The following is a 23,727-nucleotide window of genomic DNA, read 5'->3' as shown; positions in this document are numbered from 1 at the left end:
AAACGCTGCCAAACCAACAGATCGTCCTTGTGCTCCCGGCTCAAACGTATGAAATGATGAGCTGCACGGACTCCCGCCGTAGCTCTGGACAACCTTCGGCAAAAAATCCGGCCCATAGGCATGATCCGGCACGCAAAATTTAAGCGCCCTAGCAACGACTGTAACTCCTTCAACGTCACTTTCCTCAATTTTCCGATTCTGGACACCTCCTGCTTCAGCAACAACAATTTGTCGTCGGGCAACCTGCATTCCATCTTTCTAGAATCGATAAGAATCCCGAGAAAACTTAAGACCGTACAGGGACCCTCTGTTTTCTCCTGCGCCAAAGGGACCCCGAAATGCCCGGACACCCATTCCATGGTGGCCAATAAATTACCGCAAACCGCAGAGTCCGGGGGGCCCACAAACATGAAGTCATCCAAATAATGAATGACCGAAGCAACATCAGAAACGTCTCTAACAACCCATTCCAAAAAAGTACTGAAAGTTTCAAACAACGAGCAAGAAATGGAACAGCCCATCGGCAAACACCTGTCTAAATAAAATTCTCCATTCCAAAAACAACCTAGTAACGGAATGCTCTCCGGATGTACCGGCAGAAGCCGAAAGGCAGACTCGATGTCTGTCTTCGCCATCAAGGCCCCCGCTCCGTACATACGAACCCATTGCACTGCCGCATCGAACGACGTGTATACAACCGAGCATAATTCCTCCGCAATGCCATCGTTAACAGAACAACCTTTTGGGTACGATAGGTGCTGGATTAAACGAAACTTATTTGGCTCCTTCTTGGGCACCACCCCCAATGGAGAAACGATCACCCCTTCCATAGGCAGCGAACTAAACGGGCCCGCCATTCTTCCTAACTCCACCTCTTTTGCTAACTTACTCGAAACAACATCCGCATGTAAACTTGCTGACCTCAGATTTTTTGTAGAAAAGGGGACCGTATGATTCGGGTGAGGAATCCTAAAACCTTCAGCAAAACCGTCCCTAATCACCACCGCCTTCAACCGGTCCGGATATCTACTTAGATAAGGGGCCATCTTTTGAAGCCTCACCGGCGTCACCCCCATGACCGCTACCCCCTGCTGGCTTGCCCCTTGCTTTTCTGAAACATTTTGAAGCCCCGTGTGAAGCTCCGCTACAATGGGAACACACGTGCTTAAACCTGCAGGTATTGCCATACTTGCACTGGCCGTCATTGAACTGCCAGCACGTTCCCGTTTTTTCCTTCGCCCCTTGATACCCCTGTCCTCCTCCTCCCCCTTGTCCTGATTGCTGACTACTACTCCCCGCGCCCCCTTGAAAGGACTGCCCGTACCTCACAGGGGCCATCACCTTCAGCCACAATCCAATGTCCTTATGCTCCCATTTTATCTCAGGCCTAACCGCCTTCCGCTGCCTGAATTGTTCATCGTAACGCTGCCAAGCCTGGCCCCCATACGTACGATGTGCCTCACCAATAGAATCAAAGTAACAGAAAAGACCCGAGCAATTTTCCGGGAATTTTTCTCCTATCACACTGGCCAAGATAGCAAAAGCCTGTTGCCAATTAACAAACGTTTGCGGAATCAGGCGCCAACGCCTTTTTTCCTCCTCTTCCTTTTTGCTATCATCTTTTTTCCCTTTGTCCAGATTAAATTTTTCCAAAGGGAGGAGGGAGAAAATCTCAACAAATTCATCCTTCCAGATCTTCTCCTTCACCTCCTTCTTTAAATGGGCACCGAGGGGACCCTCAAAGCATACAAAGACCTCCCCTTTTGCCCGATCATCCAACTTTATCTCATCCTTCTTACCCGTCTCCGTTTGAACCGACACTGACACCCCAGCTGCCTGGGCCGACGCGGCCGCCCCAGACCTCACTAATTCACCGGAGCCCCCTCCCCCGGCTGTACTAACAGGATCCACCAACCAAGCCCCAGCAGGTGACCCTCCCATATTACTTGCTGGCCCCGCGTCCAATCGCCTCAAAATATGCGACATACCTGCCAAAAGCTCTCTAACGCCAGGAAGCCCAGAACCAGCGTCCCCTACCCCCTCCACTAACCCCACCGTACCCGGCACCGAAATAGGAATAGACATGTACTCACGAGGCTGCGCAGGTGCTGTGTCCCCACCAGCCGTGTCTCCGGAATCCCGCTGTTCGCCATCTTCTGGATGTTCGCTCTCAGATCCGGGGTCGTCGCTGCCGCTGAATTGCCCCAGGCCCGCGCCCCTGGCCTCCACGTCACCAGGGGGGACCGAGACTGGCGATACACTCCTGTCGCTGGACCTCCTGGCGGATCTTGACCTGACGGCTGTTTGCAATCCACCTCGGCCTCCTGGCCTACTTGCCCGACCGGCACCTGCCCCACGACCAACGCGTCCCGGGCCCAGCTGAACCACCGATGCCAGCCTGCCCGTCGCCCTACTCTGTCGTCTCGTGCCGCTGCCAGGCCCACCTAGGGGAGGTGAGCCCGCCGCTGTCACCGCTGCTCCATAGCTCCCCCTCACTGCTGCCGTCGCTGGACTCCTGGCTCCTCCTGTTGTCGCCGCCGCTGACTGTGCTGTAAGTCTGCTGTTCCTGGCGCCGCTGGGGGGCGCCGCACTTCCCCTCGATCCCGGACTAGGCCGCACTACCTGTGCGGCCCTCACCGCTGACGTCGCTGTGCTCCCTTCTCCTCCTGACTCTGCCGCCGCTGCCCGCGCTGTGCTCCGGCTGCTTCTGGCACCGCTAGAGGGCGCCGCACCGCCGCTCGCTCCCGGACTAGGCCGCACTTCCGTTGCGGCCCTGGCTTCCGCTGCGGCCCTGGCATCGGGCTGTGCCTGGCTGGTCGCCGCTCCACGTCGCCGCCTCGCGCCGGCAGAGCCGCCGGGTGGATTCCTGCCGGAGGGGGGGACGGGCAGGATGGTCGCGCCGCGTCCCGCAGCCCCCGCAGGGTCCCCGGAGGGGCTCCGCGGCCTGCGCCTGCCGCGCGGTGACATGTCGGGGGACAATCTTTCTGGGGGCCGGGATCTCCTGGTCCTGCTGCCCCGGCTCCCGCAGTCGCCCAGCAGCCTGGTGAGCTGCTCTTCCAGCCATCCATCGCTCCTGGACCTGGATTCCCTGCGCAGCTGCTCCACGAGGCTGTCTATGGAGGCCATGGTGAGTAGCTGCACACTTCTTCTCTCCTGATGATTCACCTCACAAGTGATCCTTCCCGCACTTCTCCAGCCCCTGCCTCCTTTCCCCACTAGGTCCACCCCTTATTCAAAAATTTCCACCAATCACCTATAAGATCCCTTTTTTTTTTTTTTTTTATTCAAAACTCTAAAACTCCCTTCTTGGCAACGCAGTCATGTGGGGGCTTTCATCCAGCTGCGCCCATTACAGCCCCCCTTCTGGACAATCTGTGAATGTTATAGCAGAACTAGCTACGAAGAATGATAAACTTATTTGTAGGAAAGTATTCACTATAATTGAAGGGAATCTATTAGATGATTCGTGCTGCCCAAGCAAAAGGCAGCATTAATAACATCATGTCTATGTGATTACTGCCAAGTTCATTATTCTTTGAAATGCTACGACATTTCAGAGAGAATATACTTAGAAAGCTGGCTGTTCCCAGGGCTGTTAGGGCTCACTAACAGCGTATTCATCAAACGTGTGCTATCAGATGTTTTATCAGATCGCACTAAGCCCAATGTTATACAATGGGGCAGTGCCCATCTGCTATTTTTTCTCATGTTGGTTAAGCCCCCGTCACACATAGCGAGATCGTTAGCGAGATCGCTGCTGAGTCACAAGTTTTGTGACGCAACAGCGACCTCAGTAGCGATCTCGCTATGTGTGACACGTAGCAGCGACCAGGCCCCTGCTGTGAGATCGCTGGTCGTGTCGGAATGGCCTGGACCGTTTTTTGATCGTTGAGGTCCCGCTGGGTAGCACACATCGCTGTGTTTGACACCTTACCAACGACCTCGTTGACAGGACATCCCATTGAATCGTCATGAAATAGCATCGTTGTACAGGTCGCTACAGGTCGCCGCATCGCTGCTGCGTCGTTGGGGAGATCGCACTGTTTGACATCTCACCAGCGACCACATAGCGACGCAGCAACGATCCCTGACAGGTCGTATCGTTGTCGGGATCGCTTAAGCGTCGCTATGTGTTACGGGGCCTTTAGGCATGAGAAAAAAAATTGCTTCCTGTGAGTTAGGGCAGAGACGGACTGCCACTGCCGTAGTTCTCATGGGAGATTCGCATGGTAAACCTGGTACTTGCTGTCGGCTATCCTGACCTGAGCTTGACAGCTGCACAGTAATCCATAACTCTATCTTGCTCAGGTCAGGAGAGGTACCAGAACAGTCCCTGCAGTGCGCTTATGATTCTCCCATGAGAAATACGGCAGTCTGTCTCTACCCTTACTCCGCAAGTCGGACCACCCACACCCATTCAAGTCTTTGGGTGTGTGTAAAATGTCAGACTGCACTCAGATGTCATCCGCAGACTCAGGCAATAGAGACGATGGAAAAGTTCATTTCTCCACCTTCTCCACACCTGCAAAAGAATTGGATCACAGTAAAATTTCAGCTACAAGTTTTCTTTTACCAAGTGTATCAACTCTTTTCATACATGATTGTACTTTTATTGTTATTAAAAAAAAAATGTTGAAAATGTAAAAATTTCCTTAGAACTGCTAGGACCTTGAGTGAAAAATGTTAGATTTGATATTCTTGAAGTCACTAAAGTAAAAATCCATTCTAGAGATGGTAATAGAGATAAGTGCAATGGTTGTCGCTTCATTTCTCAGTATGTTGTCTCAGTTCAGTGTCATTCACAATCAGAACAAAAAAGTAGTTTTTATCATGTATCAGAATTGCATATGGTTTTCACCTGCTATTATTCAGCGTATGTACACTAACCTTTTTGTCATACCATAGAACTTTGCTGTAATTATAAATTTGGTATCTGAGTCTTTGAATATATTTCTATAGCTCCTTGTGCCAACATTAAGCTTCAAGTAATTGACTATATCATGGATCTTGTTCAAAAATATTCTGATGAATGCCATCTTATTCTATAAAGGCATTCTCCTTGTGAGGCTGTGAGGGGAATCGTTAACAAGGGTCGTTATGTGTCCCCCAGGATGTGCATAGAAGCATACTAAACCCGCTGGAGAGCATTGTAATTATAGCCACAGCTGTGGTTACAATGCAAAATTAAAGAGAGTGTGGATATAGTGAAGCTATTTGACTAACCCAGATATAGGAAAACCTGATTTGGGCTTTTATTTTTGGAGAGATCTTTAGGATGGTAGTGGGACGGATCTCTCCCTCCACTCCGGGTCTTGGAAGTGACCCATGTCGATAATTCTCATTTAAACGTTCAGTTAAGGTTTGAGTGTCTCAGTTTTCGGTTTGCAAGCATCAGAGCAGGAGGCTCTGTGCAGGACTGGTCTGTGTGAGACTGAACACAGGCAAGAGAAGGCAAAACCATTGACACACCCACGAGAGACATGGCGGTGCATTCACCCACGGCCATGGATTTAATATGGAGTGTTGTGGACAATCTGGCTGCAAACCGGAGGATATAGATTGAGTTATTATTGTAAGTTAACTAAATAAAGACGTTTAAGTTGGACTAACCTGAGTCACTGCTTCTTTACTGCACTGTTGTAAAAGCCACAACATCTTCTGGGAAGCATTGCTTCAAAGGGAAGCAAAGTGCACATGTGTATGTTATACAGAAATTATGAGCGTGATCTCAAGAACAGATTCATGGTATTGTAGTGGAGAAAGTTATGCCTGCACTAACAACCTGTTTGTCTTCATATTCAACTTAGTTATGGACAAAGCAACTAATTGTTATAAGGAACCAGGTGCTGACATATAGAAATAAGCAAAATGTTGTAGAAAAAAAGAACAGTAGTGGCGCTCACCGGTTTTGTAAAATTCAATGTCTTTATTTACAACATCATAAAAGCCAACTGTAGGGAGGGAGGAAGCACATGCATAGGACGACAGCCATTTTGCGCTGGCCTGCACTTCAGCAGGTCCTGGAATCAATGACATTACAGCAAATTAAACTTTGAAGGTGTTATTTCAAATTTGTCAGGTACAGCATTTTTCAGACTATAAGACACATTGGACCATAAGGTGCACCCCAACTTTTCAGAAGGAAAATAGAGAAAAAAATGTGTGAAATGGGGGTCCATCTTACAGTCTGAATTCAGCTTACTGGGGGGGATCAGCAGCGCTGGTGGAGCATGGTCACAGGGGGTGTTCGGTAGTCCGGCAATATGACTCCCATCCCAGACTGGTGTGGCAGGTTCGGTGGTGCTAGTGATGCGGGGGCTCCGCCAACATTTTCTGAAATCCTGGAGCCCCCGCACATTCATTGCTGTAATGCGGTGGCCTCCAGGAAATCCCATCCCAGGCTGGTGTCGCAGGTTCAACGGTGCTCTGTGGTGCGGGGGGCTCTGTGGATATTTTGTGAAAGCCCGGAGGATCCCCCACATCCATTGCTGCGATGCGGTGGCCTCTGGGAAAATGGGAGGCGCATGTTGCCCAGATCTCAATCTGAGCATGCGCAGCCCCCAGCAGCCATTTTCCTGGAGGCCACATGCTTAGATTGAGATCGTTGACGAGATCTCAATCAAAGCATGTGCCACCCCCGGCAACTATTTTCCTGGAGACCACTTAATTGCAGCAATGGATGTGCAGGGGCCTCCAGGCTTTCACAAAATGCCGGCGAAGTCCCCCGCACCACAGAGCACCGCCGAACCTGCTGCACTAGCCTGGGTATGGAGTGTGATCATCGCCCTGCAGCGTCGGACCGGGACCGCAGCAGAATCGCCCAACTCCTCCTGCCGCCACACTTGTAAGTATATTCTGACTATAAGACGCTCCCCATTTTTCCCCAAAAATTTTTTGGGGAAAAATGCGTCTTATAGTCCGAAAAATATGGTACTGTATTTTCCTGCAGCTTGAGGATGGGTTGGGTGTTGAGACCCCCTAACAGTACGGAGCTCAGCAGACAGAAACCTAAAGCTCCTGTCTGAGAATGCACACAGAGCAGTAGAAAGCATAGACTACAAAGCCTTTGTGTGCTCTGTGTGTGCACTTAGACAGATTTGATCTCCTGTCTTCTGAACTGTGCACTGTTCAGGGGTCTATTGAATAATTGGTGGATGGTCTCAGGATCTGGAAACCCACAGATCTATTGGAACATTAACTGACTGCCAAATTTGAAAAAAATATGATCAAGGTTTAGTTAATCATTTAGATTAGCACCGAAACAGATTGTACAGCTATATGCATCTACATTTTTAGCTTTGTTCATTTTCTGAAGCAGGACTTTGACTTTACTGTTGCTTACTCTCCCCTCTCACCACTTACGGTATCTCTTGACATACTAATATAGCCAACAGTTGCAAAATAAGGTTAACACAGACATTTCCTCACAGCAGATGTCTTAATCAGATGTCTCCCTCCTACTTCAGTGCGCTACTCACTCCTCAGTTATATTTAAGAAATTACTAATTATATAGAGTCTTGTAACGAGCACAGCGGGAACACTACCCATAGCATTACATATCGGGATTTTTTTTGAAAAGTTTATTTTTTTCACTGTGAAGAGGTTGTACAGAATTTAAAAAAACATGGCTGCATTTTTTCTAAAAGCCGAGTTACATTAGTCTTATAGTTCTGTCTGGTATTTTGGCTCAGCCACATTCACTTCAATGGAATTGAACTGTAGTGTCAGACACAAGCTGCATAGAAGAAAGTGGCTTTGTTTTTCCAATCCTGGGCAATGCCTTAGTTTACTCCCTATGTGAAAAAAATATTGCATTCAGTTCTGCAATGGGATCTATTGAATATTTAGAACCTAAGAAACGCAAAGATGCAGCACCCTGCAAGCACTAAGATATATGCAAACATGGGATTGTTTTACTATTTAAATTACTATTACTGCTATATTTTCTATACTTATACATTTTGGCATACATTTAAATGAACCTGTGTGAGCCCGCTTGCCAAAACAAGGCAGCCCCACTTACAAAAGGAGCCTGTACTTATAGGGAACCTGCCATGTAAAGTAACACTATTAACCTGGGGTAATCTGCAGGTTAATAGCATTCTGACTCCATGTGGTGACCACACTGAGATCCCTGATGCCAGGAGGAAATAAACTTTTTTTCCCCTGGCAGGCTTGGTCTTTCAGTCTTGGGGTGATGCTTGCACGGTTTCAGTCACCCCTCTGTGTATAGGAAGCTGCGGTTGTAACCATGCCCCCGGCACTGACTGACAGCAGCTCATCATTAGGGCCGGCTTCAGGGACTGTTGGTGGTGAGGTACATTTGCCTTGATTTTAACAATCTTTAAGTTCTGGTTCTTATTGAAGAGATCCAGCCGATAAAGTGTTTGTACGCTGTCAATGAAATTTCATACCTGAGCATAGTTTGGTTTAAAACAAAAGCCTTGCCTTCCCCAGGTCCACCGCTGAGTCTTTGCCCTGCTCTCGGTGTCTGGCATTAGCTGCGGTGCTGATGTCACGTTGACAACGTGACAGCCAAGTCGACAGCTTTGCCGCTGTAGATGGTATGCTTTGTTTCGAACCGCTGAGCTCACTGACTGCTGTATGGTACGTACTGGAAGCAGTGGCGGAGCATTGCCAGTTGACATCAGGAATGGAAGTATAGCAAAGTCTGTTTTGTTTTTGTTTAAATCAAACATGCGCTTAAGGCCAAACAGTAACAGAAAGGGGACAAGCCCTTTAACTTCTATCTTCCAGATTACCTGCTTATCAACTATTTCATAATTAATAAAGCCCAGATCCGTGAGATCTGACTGCTAGAATCCCTACAGATTGCCAGAATGGATAGCAGACAGATAGACACATAGACTGATAGATGAAATGGGTGAGGGAGAAGACAAACAGGTATATATGGACATTAGGAGATAAATCATTAATATAAGATAGACAGAATGCTAAATAAAAATATTAGATACATGAGAAATATTAGGAGGTAGAAGGGGGTCCTGTGGAGGCATCATACTGTGAGGTGAATAGACTGGGGCATCATGGTTGCAAAGGGCACTTTGGGCATTATACTGGGGGTATCATGCAAGGGAATACTGGAAACATTCTAATTAGGGATGAGCAAACGTGCTCGGTGATACTCGCATATCACTCAAATATCTGGGTGCTCGGATGTGCTCGGTACTCGTTGAGCAAAAAGCAGTTCTCGATTTCAAACTCGAATCCCCGCCGCGCATGTTTAGCTCCTGTTCCACAGCCAATAAGCATGCACAGATTGCCTGAGAGTCACTGTAATGCCATAGCCATCTTGGTAGTGGCATAACTGTGAATGGCTGGCAATGTGACATCATCAAGGATTATAAAAGGACAGGTGCCAGCAGGCTCGCTACACTGACGCCATTGCACAGCTCTGTGACATTTGATATTGCAGGGAGAGAGTGCTTGTCCAGGCGTGTGTGCACAGTTTTAGAAATCTGAGTCTAACGGTCCTTGTAAGGGCTAATTTGGTGCTTTGCTGTTTGTATCAGATGCATTCTGCATTTAGCCTAGGGAGGGAGAGAGCTGCAGGAGCAGGGACAGTGCCTGAATACAGTCTCTATGCAGGGATTAAGGCTTTGCAGTCCATTGCTAAATATATAGCTATGACAGTTGACCATATTTTTATTTTTTGGGTGAAAACATTTACTATATTGTCATCCATATAGTATTAGGTGCTTTGCAGTACATTTCGGTGGCATATAACAATCCAAAAAAGATTGAAAATGTTTTCTGTATTCAATTACTCATCCAAGAGTATTATGTGCTTTGTGGGTGACACAGATGGCAGAATCAGGCTAGACTCCCTATTTAATGACCGGAGGCATATCGGAACCAAAGGGATCTGGCAGGTAGATATGAGCAAACCTTTCAAGGTTCAGTTCGGAACAGCAAACATCCCGATATTTGCCGAACAGCTCACCAAGCATACTCGAACGCATAGACAACACCTTAAGGGGAGCAAAAAAACTGACAAAACAGCTAAAATAAATAAATAATTTTAAAAAACAGTGTGGGGTTCCCCCATTTTTGATAAACAGCCAAGCTAAAGCTGTCAGCTGGGGGCTGGCATTCCCAGGCTGGTAAGAGCCATGGACATTACCCCCCAAGCCTACAAATAGCAGCCAGCAGCTGCCCCAGAAAAGGCGCTCTTCTCACTTGCCCTGTGGCGGTGGAAAGTGGGGTTCAGATTTCTGGGGTTGATACCACCTTTGTATTGTCCAGTGCCATCAAGCTCACATCTTAGTAATGGAGAGGCATCTATAAGGCTACGTTCACACTAGCGTTATGCTAGTTTGCGTCGGGTTTGCGTCGGGCGACGCAGCGGCGACGCATGCGTCATGCGCCCCTATATTTAACATGGGAGACGCATGCGTTTTTGTTTGTTGCGTTGTGCGACGCATGCGTCTTTTTTGCCGCAAGCGTCGGACCAAGAAAACGCAACAAGTTGCATTTTTCTTGCGTCCAAATTTCGGCAAAAAATGACGCATGCGTCGCAAAACGCAGCGTTTTTGCGTGCATTTTGGTGCGTTTTTGCGTGCGTTGTGTGTTGCGTCGCCAACGCAGCGGCGCACAACGCTAATGTGAACGTAGCCTAAGACACTTATCCATAATTAATGCTATAGTTATACTGTAAATAACCACACAGCCAGAATAAAAAAAGTAATTGAAAGAATGACACAGACTCCTTTAACGAATCTAAATTAACTGATACATCAGTGCAACTCATAGACATAAGCTCGAGCACCATGGGAAAAGCTGTATCGGAGCTGTGTGACGTCAGTGAGTTGAACTGTGAACTCCCAGGACCTTTCTTGACAGCACCGCGAGTGTGAGAATTTTCTCACGCTCGTGATGATGTCAGTCAGGTTATAGGAGTACACCGTGAGACACTGAGCAGCAGTAGCACATGCTGCTCAGTGTCTCTGCTGGATGGCAGGCTGTATAGTAGCATCATGCAACAATGCAACTTGCCATCTAGATGCAGCAGAGCTAGACCCGTCATGGGACAAATGGATTATTATCTTCTCTGCCAACAGGTGAGGAATATTGTTGTTTATTATTTTAATTCTGTTACAGAAGACATTGGCTTCCGTGGACTGGACAATGACGTAAGTATGGTATAATTTACATTCATTAAAGGAGTATGTGTAGATCTTTCAATTAAAGGACTTTACTTTGGATGTTTTTTATATAATATGACAATGAGGTTAGTAATGGGGGAGTCTTATAGACGCTTCTCAATTACTAACCTCTGGGCTTGATGTCACTTGACAATACAAAGGTGACATCAACCCCACTTGCCACTGCACCAGAGCAAGTGGGAAGAGCAAGACTATGTGCCAGATTTGGTGCATCACATGGACTGTTCAATGCCGGAGTGCCAAGTTCTGGAATTCCTGCTGTTCATCAGTCCGGCACTGGCACTTGCAAAGTAAGAGAAACGACTGCTATGAACTCAGGACTCAGGTAATCTTACTGTTCTTGTTGACAATTTTAAAAGTAATTTAAAAAAACGCGTGGGAGTACTCTGTAATTTTCATAATCAGCAGAGGGAAAGCCAACGACTGGGGACTTATGCTAATATTCTGGGAAAGAGCAATTAATTTCAGATCACAGCTGTAGAATTAGCCTTTACTGGTTAATAAAGTGGGGAAAAAATGACAACATTGCTGGTATGTGGTGGGTGTCATTCAAGAAGGAAGGGAGCAGGACAAACCCTTCTTGAGGAATGAACGGTCCTGAGAGATTCTCCTCGAGGCAGCTCGAGACAGGGCTACAACCATCCCAGAGAGATTGTACTGTTCTTGGGGTTCCCCACCTCCTATGCATAAGCAGGTGATGGCGCAGGTGACACAGGGGGATGTCACCCATTTCTACATATCGGGGCTCTGGCACCACCAGAAGCCAGATCACTTACATCCCAGGCACCTAGGAATCAGCCTACAGGAAGATGGTGGAGGCATTCCCTAGCCTCTAAAAGAAGGAGAAGAAGAAGCAGACACCTGAAAAGGATTACCGTAATAACCTTCTTATAATTTTTGTGGGCTTTGCTATTTGTACAAAGCCTTTTTAAGTGTAGTAGTACAGCAACTACCCTTTAAAAATATTTCAATGAGGCCCACCAGTTGTTTCCTTTTTGGGGTCTATTGATGATTTGATTACCCTCCTTATAATTTGTTCCTGGGTTTGCACTTTTTGCAAAGCCTTTCTGAGTGTAGTAGTACAACACCTACACTTTAAAAATATTTGAATGAGGCCTGCCAGTTGTTGCCTTTCTGGGATCTATGTGAAGTGGGGCCCAGGGCCAGTTTGCTGTGGGCCGGAGCTGAGTTCTGGTTGCCTTGCAGCGCCTATTCTAAACGGATGTCTGGATGGAGTGTCTGATGTAGTAGAGTGTGTTCCTTACTCTTTTTTGCTTCGGGAGCCCTTGCTACCTCCCCATCCATGAGACCGGTTCTGGCTACAAACAATACAAAAGACCTTGGGTTTGGGTTAATAGGTCCAATTTAACTGTGCAATTCATTTACACGTGGCTGCAGCATACAAATTAAAACAAAGTCTCTTTTTAGTGATTTTCCCTTGGTTTTGTGCTCCATCAGTCCTTGTCCCCGTTCTGCCCTGAGACCCACCATCTTCACCCCACTCCACGACCCGGCTGACAGCTTCCTCATCAGGGAGAAATTGCCATGACTCTTTATACCTCTTTTGTATCTTAGGTCCAAGACTGTCCCGGAATCCAGATGTGCCCTTATTCTTCTAGGAAAGTTGCACTGACTGACCTCATTCTTCTTTGCTGCACCTTCACTGCACTAGAACCTGCTAACTCTGCTTTGTTTAGCCTTCTTCTCCACTCCACCCAGAAATTGCATTTGTACTTGACTGAGTCCTGGACTCTGACAAAACTGTCTCTGACTGACTGTAACCCGGAAAACATTTTCTATAAAACTGATCTTACCTCTCACAAACTGTGTAATAATCCCAACTCTATTAACTATCTAATCTCTAGTGTAATGCAAACTTCATCCCTATCTACCCCTAGTGGACAGACCTCATGCATTTCCAGGGAAGGCCTTAGGCATAGCCTGCAGGAGAACCGAACACACAACACCGGTCTTAGGTATAAAATACAACATTACATTTTATCACACAAATAACATAAATATATAAAACTTCCTAACAAACCCTTTTTGCTAAGACATCTTCTTTGTCCCAGCCTCCCCCCTACATAGGGATGACTAGATTACTGTTAATAATTTTTTCATAGTTTGGCACTTCACGCAAAGCCTGTAATTAAGGATATTCAGGATATTAAGGATATTCAGCTCTTTGCACATGCTTTGCTGTTCAAGCGTTGTTTTTTTTTTACCCTAATTTGTTCCAATTGTTCCCAACAGAGGAGGAACAAGCAGCCCTAGGCATCCTAGAGGATCTATCTATTGAGCATAATACGACTGAAAGAGGTAAGATTCCTCCTTCAATTAGACCTCGTTCCAGGAAATTTTTGCCCCTTTTGTCATGTCCTAATATTGAGTTATTTGTTTAAATTGTAAGTAAAGAGATTATGGACATTCTTCGATTTATCTTTCATGATAATTTGACAATGGAGGAGAGGGGGTGACTACGTGTCCTTGAGAATCTAAAGGAGGTTGTAATCAAGCGGGTGGACAAGGGGGGTAATGTTGTCATCTGGTCAAGATGTTATTATGAGAAGGAGGCATATCGCCAATTAGGTGATAAAGTATGTTACAAAAAATTGACCTTTAACACCTTGTCCGCCTTCATAACTCAGCTAGTGGCCATCATTAAGAGAGCTCAAAATGATGGTACTATTACCAAGGAATTTGCAACTGCTCTAGTGGTCACTGAACCGACGATTGCAACCTTCTATATGTTACCTAAGAGCCATAAGGACACGCCGTCTCCCCCTGGACGACCGATTATCTCAGGGACAGGAAATGAATTGGAAAAGGTGAATCAATGGATAGATTCTAAATTACAGCCCCTAGTGGAGGAGTTGCCCTCCTTTCTGAAGGACACTGAAGAGCTCCTCCGCAAACTAGATGGGTTACACCTTGAAAAAGACGTGATGCTGGTGACAGCTGACGTGGAGTCGTCATCATAAAGATGGGTTGAGAGCTGTTGAATTCTTCCTAGGTATGTCAAAACTCCCTGTGGGAATTGGAAATTTGATTTTGGAACTTTTGGAATTTGCACTAATGCACAATTTTTGGGTTTTTAAAGGGTCCTTCTTCCTGCAGCTCCAGGGAACTGTTATGGGGGCGTCCTTTGCGCCCTCGTATGCAAATCTTTTCCTGGGGCTGTGGGAGAGGGACCTCTTCCTGTTAGATCAGTTGGAGTCAATGTGCCACATCCTATCTTGAACGCGGTACATTGACGACATATTGCTGATCTGGCAGGGTTCTATTGGCACACTGGAACAGTTTTTTCAATGCCTGAACAGCATTGACCGGAATATATTCCTTACATATTATGGAAGTTATGGAGACACTGAATTTTTGGATGTTAAGTTGAGGAGAGACATCAATGACGAAATACAAACCAATATCTTTTGCAAAAAAAAAAAAACAGCTAAGAATATGCTATTGTATGCCTCCTCCTCACCCCCCAGACATATTGTACAATCTGTACCAACCAGACAGTTTCTGCGATTACGTAGATTATGCTCTACTATAAGTATATAAGGGGACAATACAAATATCTCGCTGAGGATCTGTTTATACCAAGGAAGGTGACGGGCACAAGGGGGCATTCTTTGCGTCTGGAGGAGAGAAGATTTTTCCACCAACATAGAAGAGGATTCTTTACTGTTAGGGCAGTGAGAATCTGGAATTGCTTGCCTGAGGAGGTGGTGATGGCGAACTCAGTCGAGGGGTTCAAGAGAGGCCTGGATGTCTTCCTGGAGCAGAACAATATTGTATCATACAATTATTAGGTTCTGTAGAAGGACGTAGATCAGGGGATTTATTATGATGGAATATAGGCTGAACTGGATGGACAAATGTCTTTTTTCGGCCTTACTAACTATGTTACTATGTTACTATGTTACTGATGATGATTTCCTCATATAGGCGGAGGATTTAAGCTCCAGACTTATTGATCATGGTTATAGTAGGAGGATGATCAAACGGGCGTTTAATAGAGCAAAACATTCCTCTAGGGGTGATCTTCTTTATAAGACTCGGAATAAGGATAATAATGACATTGTACGATTTGTGACTACCACTTCCAGTTCCCTATGCTCAAGAAGGTGCTTGATAAATCATGGCACATCTTGAGGACTGATCCATTCCTTGCTAAATTCCTACCTGAGAAGGCCGCCATCACTGCCAGACGTGTTGTGAATTCTGTGGCCAAGCTCCCTCCTGTGGTCGTGAGTGGTACTGCGGCTGGTTCTGTCTATAAGCTTCCTTTGGTGGATGAGAGTGGTACTGCGGCTTCTGAGTTTCCTTCCCCAGGTGATGAGGTTAAGTCATTAGGTGCTGCTCTATTTAACTCCACCTGGTGCTTTGATCCTGGCCTCCAGTCAATGTTCTAGTATTGGTCTTGCTTCCTCCTGGATCGTTCCTGTGGCCTCTCTATCCTGCATAAGCTAAGTTCTGCTTGTGTTATTTTTTGTTTGCTATATTTTCTGTCCAGCTTGCTATATTGGTTTTTCTTGCTTGCTGGAAGCTCTGAGACGCAGAGGGAGCACCTCTGTACCGTTAGTCGGTGCGGAGGGTCTTTTTGCCCCTCTGCGTGGTTGTTTGTAGGTTTTTGTGTTGACCGCAAAGCTATCTTTCCTATCCTCGGTCTATTCATTAAGTCGGGCCTCACTTTGCTAAATCTATTTCATCTCTGTGTTTGTATTTCATCTTTACTCACAGTCATTATATGTGGGGGGCTGCCTTTTCCTTTGGGGAATTTCTCTGAGGCAAGGTAGGCTTATTTTTCTATCTTCAGGGCTAGTTAGTTTCTCAGGCTGTGCCGAGTTGCATAGGGAGCGTTAGGCGCAATCCACGGCTACCTCTAGTGTGGTGTGATAGGATTAGGGATTGCGGTCAGCAGAGTTTCCACGTCTCAGAGCTCGTCCTATGTTTTTGGTAAATGTCAGGTCACCTTGTGTGCTCTGAACTTCAAGGTCCATTGTGGTTCTGAATTACCTGTTCATAACAGTACTGGAGGCCAAAAGTACTAATGCTTCTCAATAGAGGGAAAAGAGAAGTTCTGAGACCATTTTTTTTTCTTTGCACTGTGTTCTGTCTTTCTTTTCCCCTTTACATCAGGGTGGTTCAGAACACAGGTGTGGACATGGACATTCAGGGTCTGTCCTCTTTGATGGATAATCTCACTATAAGAGTACAGAACATTCAAGATTTAGTGGTTCAGAATCCTATGTTAGAACCTAAAATTCCTATTCCTGAGTTATTTTCTGGAGATAGAGCTAAGTTTTTGAATTTTAAAAATAATTGTAAACTGTTTCTGGCTTTGAAACCCCGCTCCTCTGGTGACCCAGTTCAACAAGTTAAAATCATTATTTCTTTCTTACGTGGCGACCCTCAAGACTGGGCATTTTCCCTTGCGCCAGGAGATCCTGCATTATGTAATATTGATGCGTTTTTTCTGGCGCTCGGATTGCTGTACGACGAACCTAATTCAGTGGATCAGGCAGAGAAAAATTTGCTGGCTCTGTGTCAGGGTCAGGATGAGATAGAGATTTATTGTCAGAAGTTTAGAAAGTGGTCCGTGCTCACTCAATGGAATGAATGTGCGCTGGCAGCTATTTTCAGAAAGGGTCTCTCTGAAGCCCTTAAGGATGTCATGGTGGGATTTCATATGCCTGCTGGTCTGAATGAGTCTATGTCTTTGGCCATTCAGATCGGTCGACGCTTGCGCGAGCGTAAATCTGTGCACCATTTGGCGGTATTATCTGAGCATAAACCTGAGCCTATGCAGTGCGATGGGACTTTGACCAGAGCTGAAAGGCAAGAACACAGACGTCAGAATGGGCTGTGTTTCTACTGTGGTGATTCCACTCATGCTATCTCCGATTGTCCTAAGCGCACTAAGCGGTTCGCTAGGTCTGCCACCATTGGTACGGTACAGTCGAAATTTCTTTTGTCCGTTACTTTGATCTGCTCTTTGTCTTCCTATTCTGTCATGGCATTTGTGGATTCAGGCGCTGCCCTGAATTTGATGGACTTGGAGTTTGCTAGGCGCTGTGGGTTTGTCTTGGAGCCCTTGTAGTATCTTATTCCATTGAGAGGAATTGATGCTACGCCTTTGGCCAAGAATAAGCCTCAGTACTGGACCCAATTGACCATGTGCGTGGCTCCTGCGCACCAGGAGGATATTCGCTTTCTGGTGTTGCATAATCTGCATGATGTGGTCGTGTTGGGGTTGCCATGGCTACAAGTCCATAACCCAGTATTAGATTGGAAATCAATGTCTGTGTCCAGCTGGGGTTGTCAGGGGGTACATGGTGATGTTCCATTTCTGTCTATCTCATCATTCACCTCTTCTGAGGTCCCAGAGTTCTTATCTGATTACCGGGATGTATTCGATGAGCCCAAGTCCAATGCCCTACCTCCGCATAGGGATTGTGAGTGTGCTATCGATTTGATTTCTAGTAGTAAGTTTCCTAAGGGTCGACTGTTTAATTTATCTGTACCTGAGCACGCCGCTATGCGGAGTTACGTGAAGGAGTCTTTGGAGAAGGGTCATATTCGCCCGTCATCGTCGCCATTGGGAGCGGGTTTCTTTTTTGTGGCCAAGAAGGATGGTTCGCTGAGACCTTGTATTGATTACCGCCTTCTAAATAAAATTACGGTCAAATTTCAGTACCCCTTGCCGCTGCTGTCTGATTTGTTTGCTCGGATTAAGGGGGCTAGTTGGTTCACCAAGATAGATCTTCGTGGTGCGTATAATCTTGTGCGTATCAAACGGGGCGATGAATGGAAAACAGCATTTAATAAGCTCGAAGGCCATTTTGAGTACCTGGTTATGCCATTCGGACTTTCTAATGCTCCATCAGTGTTTCAGTCCTTTATGCATGACATCTTCCGAGAGTACCTGGATAAATTCCTGATTGTATACTTGGATGATATTTTGGTCTTCTCGGATGATTGGGAGTCTCATGTGAAGCAGGTCAGAATGGTGTTCCAGGTCCTGCGTGCTAACTCTTTGTTTGTGAAGGGGTCAAAGTGTCTCTTTGGTGTTCAGAAGATTTCATTTTTGGGGTTCATTTTTTCTCCTTCTACTATCGAGATGAACCCTGTAAAAGTTCAGGCCATTTATGATTGGACTCAGCCAACATCTCTGAAGAGTCTGCAGAAGTTCCTGGGCTTTGCTAATTTTTATCGTCGCTTCATCGCTAATTTTTCTAGCATTGCTAAACCGTTGACTGATTTAACCAAGAAGGCTGCTGATGTGGTCAATTGGTCTTCTGCTGCTGTGGAAGCTTTTCAGGAGTTGAAGCGTCGTTTTTCTTCTGCCCCTGTGTTGTGCCAACCAGATGTTTCGCTTCCGTTCCATGTCGAGGTTGATGCTTCCGAAATTGGAGCAGGGGCTGTTTTGTCGCAGAGAGGTTCTGATTGCTCGGTGATGAAACCATGCGCCTTCTTTTCCAGGAAATTTTCGCCTGCTGAGCGAAATTATGATGTTGGCAATCGAGAGTTGCTAGCTATGAAGTGGGCATTCGAGGAGTGGCGTCATTGGCTTGAAGGAGCTAAGCATCGCGTGGTGGTCTTGACTGATCACAAAAACTTGACTTATCTCAAGTCTGCCAAACGGTTGAATCCTAGACAGGCTCGTTGGTCGCTGTTTTTCTCCCGTTTTGACTTTGTGGTTTCGTACCTTCCGGGCTCTAAAAATGTGAAGGCGGATGCCCTGTCTAGGAGTTTTGTGCCCGATTCTCCGGGTTTGTCTGAGCCGGCGGGTATTCTCAAAGAGCGGGTAATTTTGTCTGCCATCTCCCCTGATTTGCGGCGGGTGCTGCAAAAATTTCAGGCTAATAGACCTGACCGTTGCCCAGCGGAGAAACTGTTTGTCCCTGATAGGTGGACGAATAAAGTTATCTCTGAGGTTCATTGTTCGGTGTTGGCTGGTCATCCTGGAATCTTTGGTACCAGAGAGTTGGTGGCTAGATACTTTTGGTGGCCGTCTCTGTCGCGGGATGTGCGTTCTTTTGTGCAGTCCTGTGGGATTTGTGCTCGGGCTAAGCCCTGCTGTTCTCGTGCCAGTGGGTTGCTTTTGCCCTTGCCGGTCCCGAAGACGCCTTGGACGCATATCTCTATGGATTTTATTTCGGATCTCCCCGTCTCTCAAAGAATGTCGGTCATTTGGGTGGTTTGTGATCGCTTCTCTAAGATGGTCCATTTGGTGCCCTTTTCTAAATTGCCTTCCTTCTCTGATTTGGTGCCATTGTTTTTTCAGCATGTGGTTCGTTTACATGGCATTCCAGAGAACATCGTTTCTGACAGAGGTTCCCAGTTTGTTTCGAGGTTTTGGCGAGCCTTTTGTGCTAGGATGGGCATTGATTTGTCTTTTTCCTCGGCTTTCCATCCTCAGACAAATGGCCAGACTGAACGAACCAATCAGACCTTGGAAACATATCTGAGATGTTTTGTTTCTGCTGATCAGGATGATTGGGTGTCCTTTTTGCCTTTGGCTGAGTTCGCCCTTAAAAATCGGGCCAGCTCGGCTACTTTGGTTTTGCCATTTTTCTGCAATTCTGGGTTCCACCCTCGTTTCTCTTCAGGGCAGGTTGAGTCTTCGGACTGTCCTGGTGTGGATACTGTGGTGGATAGGTTGCAGCAGATTTGGACTCATGTAGTGGACAATCTGACTTTGTCCCAGGAGAAGGCTCAACGTTTCGCTAACCGCAGGCGCTGTGTGGGTCCCCGACTTCGTGTTGGGGATTTGGTTTGGTTGTCATCTCGTTATATTCCTATGAAGGTTTCCTCTCCTAAATTTAAGCCTCGTTTCATTGGTCCATATAGGATTTCTGAGGCTCTTAATCCTGTGTCTTTTCGTTTGACTCTTCCGGCTTCTTTTTCCATCCATAACGTGTTCCATAGGTCATTGTTGCGGAGATACTTGGCACCTGTGGTTCCATCTATTGATCCTCCTGCTCCGGTTTTGGTTGAAGGGGAATTGGAGTATATTGTGGAGAAGATTTTGGATTCTCGTGTTTCGAGACGGAAACTCCAGTATCTGGTTAAGTGGAAAGGTTATGGTCAGGAAGATAATTCCTGGGTCTTTGCCTCTGATGTCCATGCTGCCGATCTGGTTCGCGCCTTTCATGTGGCTCATCCTGGTCGGCCTGGGGGCTCTGGTGAGGGTTCGGTGACCCCTCCTCAAGGGGGGGTACTGTTGTGAATTCTGTGGCCAAGCTCCCTCCTGTGGTCGTGAGTGGTACTGCGGCTGGTTCTGTCTATAAGCTTCCTTTGGTGGATGAGAGTGGTACTGCGGCTTCTGAGTTTCCTTCCTCAGGTGATGAGGTTAAGTCGTTAGGTGCTGCTCTATTTAACTCCACCTGGTGCTTTGATCCTGGCCTCCAGTCAATGTTCTAGTATTGGTCTTGCTTCCTCCTGGATCGTTCCTGTGGCCTCTCTATCCTGCATAAGCTAAGTTCTGCTTGTGTTATTTTTTGTTTGCTATATTTTCTGTCCAGCTTGCTATATTGGTTTTTCTTGCTTGCTGGAAGCTCTGAGACGCAGAGGGAGCACCTCCGTACCGTTAGTCGGTGCGGAGGGTCTTTTTGCCCCTCTGCGTGGTTGTTTGTAGGTTTTTGTGTTGACCGCAAAGCTATCTTTCCTATCCTCGGTCTATTCAGTAAGTCGGGCCTCACTTTGCTAAATCTATTTCATCTCTGTGTTTGTATTTCATCTTTACTCACAGTCATTATATGTGGGGGGCTGCCTTTTCCTTTGGGGAATTTCTCTGAGGCAAGGTAGGCTTATTTTTCTATCTTCAGGGCTAGTTAGTTTCTCAGGCTGTGCCGAGTTGCATAGGGAGCGTTAGGCGCAATCCACGGCTACCTCTAGTGTGGTGTGATAGGATTAGGGATTGCGGTCAGCAGAGTTTCCACGTCTTAGAGCTCGTCCTATGTTTTTGGTAAATGTCAGGTCACCTTGTGTGCTCTGAACTTCAAGGTCCATTGTGGTTCTGAATTACCTGTTCATAACACAGACGCTCATGGAATTTCCGTGATATGTTAGTCCGCAGTCACTATGTGGATAATTCACGAAAACATTTTTGGATATGGGTGCTGCGAGATGTGGGTGTGTCCCCCGTGGTCGCTGCGTAGCATGTCACAATATAGATCGCTGTAACACCTTTATTGGACTAATAACAATAACACCCGGGTATATAACATTAAAAAGAGAATTACATGTGAGAGCAAAAATGTTGTATATTATGCCACGTGCTCCTGTATGAAAATATATGTGGGTCTAACCACACGGCAATTCAAAATACATGTAAGAGAGCATGTATTGGGCATTGCTGCAGCGGCAGGCTGTGAGGACACATCCACATTAAAGACTATTCCTCGCCATTTTAAATTACATCATGGCTGTGACGGCGGCCTTCTCAGGGTGAGAGGAATAGATATGGTGGAAGTGGGGATTCGGAGGGGTGACATTCGGAAACAATTGGCCCAGATGGAGTCCAGGTGGATTTGGACCTTAGGTACCTTACATCCATCTGGACTAAATGAGAATTTGAGCTATGCTCCTTTTCTTTGATGGTTTGTCTGAATATATTGGGAAAAGTTTCAACTATGAAAGATATTGTTTTTAATATATTTTTATGGTTTTAATATTAATCTTGTTCTCTGTGCAGTGATTCAAGGTGATCTGATAACATTTTTGATCCTTCCAACCGCATTTGATGAATGGACTTATTTATCTTTGTGGCTTCCTTAGTGATGAAAACGACAACATCGAAAACATGTCTTAATAATACTATACTCATTTATATGAAATCATGTCTATTATGGTAAATTACATTGTATGCAATAAATTATCGATGTTGTTATGGAATTACGTATGTATGTATATAAGGCATTGATTATGATGTCAGCGGAGATGAGATAGGTGGATCTATACTGCTTTATAATGGATAATAGACCGCTGACTGAGAGTATCTAACCTGCCGATGCACAATACGTGATGCTGCGTCTCTATCTGCACTCGTGGTCCCATTTGGCTCCTGTGACTCCCCAGAGCTTTCGGCGTCAATATGCGGTACTGCGCATGCGCGCGGTGCTGTGTGACGCCGATGCTCTATGGAGTCATGGTTGCCGTGGTGATGCGCGCGTCACATCCAGTAGTGACGTCACATCCGGTAGGACGCCATTATTGGCGCCGGCGGCCACAGGTAATCAGCACTATTTAAAGCACAGGACAGAAGGGAGTGTGTGTTCCCTGATGAAGGACGGACTGAAACGCACGTTGGGGCGGGCGCACACCCCCTGGTCCCGACCTTTTGCTGAGCACTCTGCACCTTATAGTGAGTATGTAATATTCATTTATTGTAGTAGTGAGTAAGTAGTAAGTACCTGATTGGGACTTGATAGGGCCAATATTCACACTTGTGACGGGTTATTTTTATAGGGCAGCAGCAAAATATGTGATTGAGAATCTTTTCAATATGTTATACTTCTTTGATATTACAAATATACATTGGTGGGGATATACAGGGATGTGTGTGCCTTGGTATTATGGTGTTTCATGGTTGTGATGGACATACACCTGGCCAACTTGTTTTGTTAATATTTTCGATAAAGAGTATATAGATTTTAAATCGGATGTGTACATCGTTTATTCCCTAGTGGAATTGGGTGGTTATGTAATTTGATGTGTCCTTTATTATAAAGTGTCCACATGGGGGTCTATTACTGATAGTACAGGAATATAGTTTTATAATCTCCTTGAATATGTGGTGGTATTGGTGGTTTTTGAAAGCCTGTAAGAGTAGCATATATTGTATTTGTCATGTTGAATAATCTTTGTTTTCAGATCATTAGACAGTTGTTTTGAGGAGCCCATGATGCCACTCTTCAGAGGAGATTCAAACAGGAGAACAACTTGCAAGTGGCCACTTTAAGTAGCTTTTCTCATGATTGCATACACCTGGCTATGAAGTTCAAAGCTCAATGAGGTTAGAAAACCAAAAAAGTGCTTTAGTAAGTCGGTAAAAAGTAGGTAGGAGTATTTAAAACAAGAAAATGATAAGGGTGCCCATACTTATGCAGCTGTCAAATTTTGTTTGAATGCAGAGTGCACATTTTCTGTTAGTACAATAAACCTCATTTCAAGGCAGAAACATTACTGTGTCCAACAGTTATTAGATATATGAAACTGAAATAGCTGTTGCAAGAAAAACTATTTTTATAAAACATTAAGCTTTAGATTAATAGGGGTGCCCAAACTTTTTCATATAACTGTACAAGTCATACGGGAAAGAATGTTTCTTAACATTTGTTTTCCTGTGAATTTTCAATGTGTTATTATCTGTCGTATTAAAAGTTTGACACCATTGTTCTCATCAATGATCTGGGAGATACTGTTAGGGTTGGCGGATTGCGCTAAATAACATAAATAGTAAAGCACAATCGCAACCCGGAGTCCACCGTGCAGAAATGGAAAACTGTTGCTAGTGAGTAATGACGAAATAAA

The 23,727-nt window shown here is 45.8% G+C and overlaps 1 long non-coding RNA gene across 1 annotated transcript in view; it reads left to right on the top strand.

Annotated features, from left to right (window-relative positions):
* Positions 1-22,017, top strand: part of LOC138674042 (uncharacterized) — a 63,470-nt gene extending 41,453 nt beyond the window's left edge. The window contains exons 2-3 of the long non-coding RNA XR_011320445.1: positions 13,441-13,506; positions 21,890-22,017. This is a non-coding gene — a long non-coding RNA (uncharacterized lncRNA). The remainder of the gene's footprint in view (positions 1-13,440; positions 13,507-21,889) is intronic.
* The last annotated feature ends 1,710 nt before the right edge of the window (positions 22,018-23,727 follow it).

Source organism: Ranitomeya imitator, chromosome 4 (genome assembly GCF_032444005.1).
Source record: "Ranitomeya imitator isolate aRanImi1 chromosome 4, aRanImi1.pri, whole genome shotgun sequence".
In the NCBI taxonomy this organism is placed as follows: Eukaryota; Metazoa; Chordata; class Amphibia; order Anura; family Dendrobatidae; genus Ranitomeya; species Ranitomeya imitator.
The sequence above is the reverse complement of the archived record's forward strand: the minus strand, read 5'-3'. Positions and strand labels throughout refer to the sequence as shown.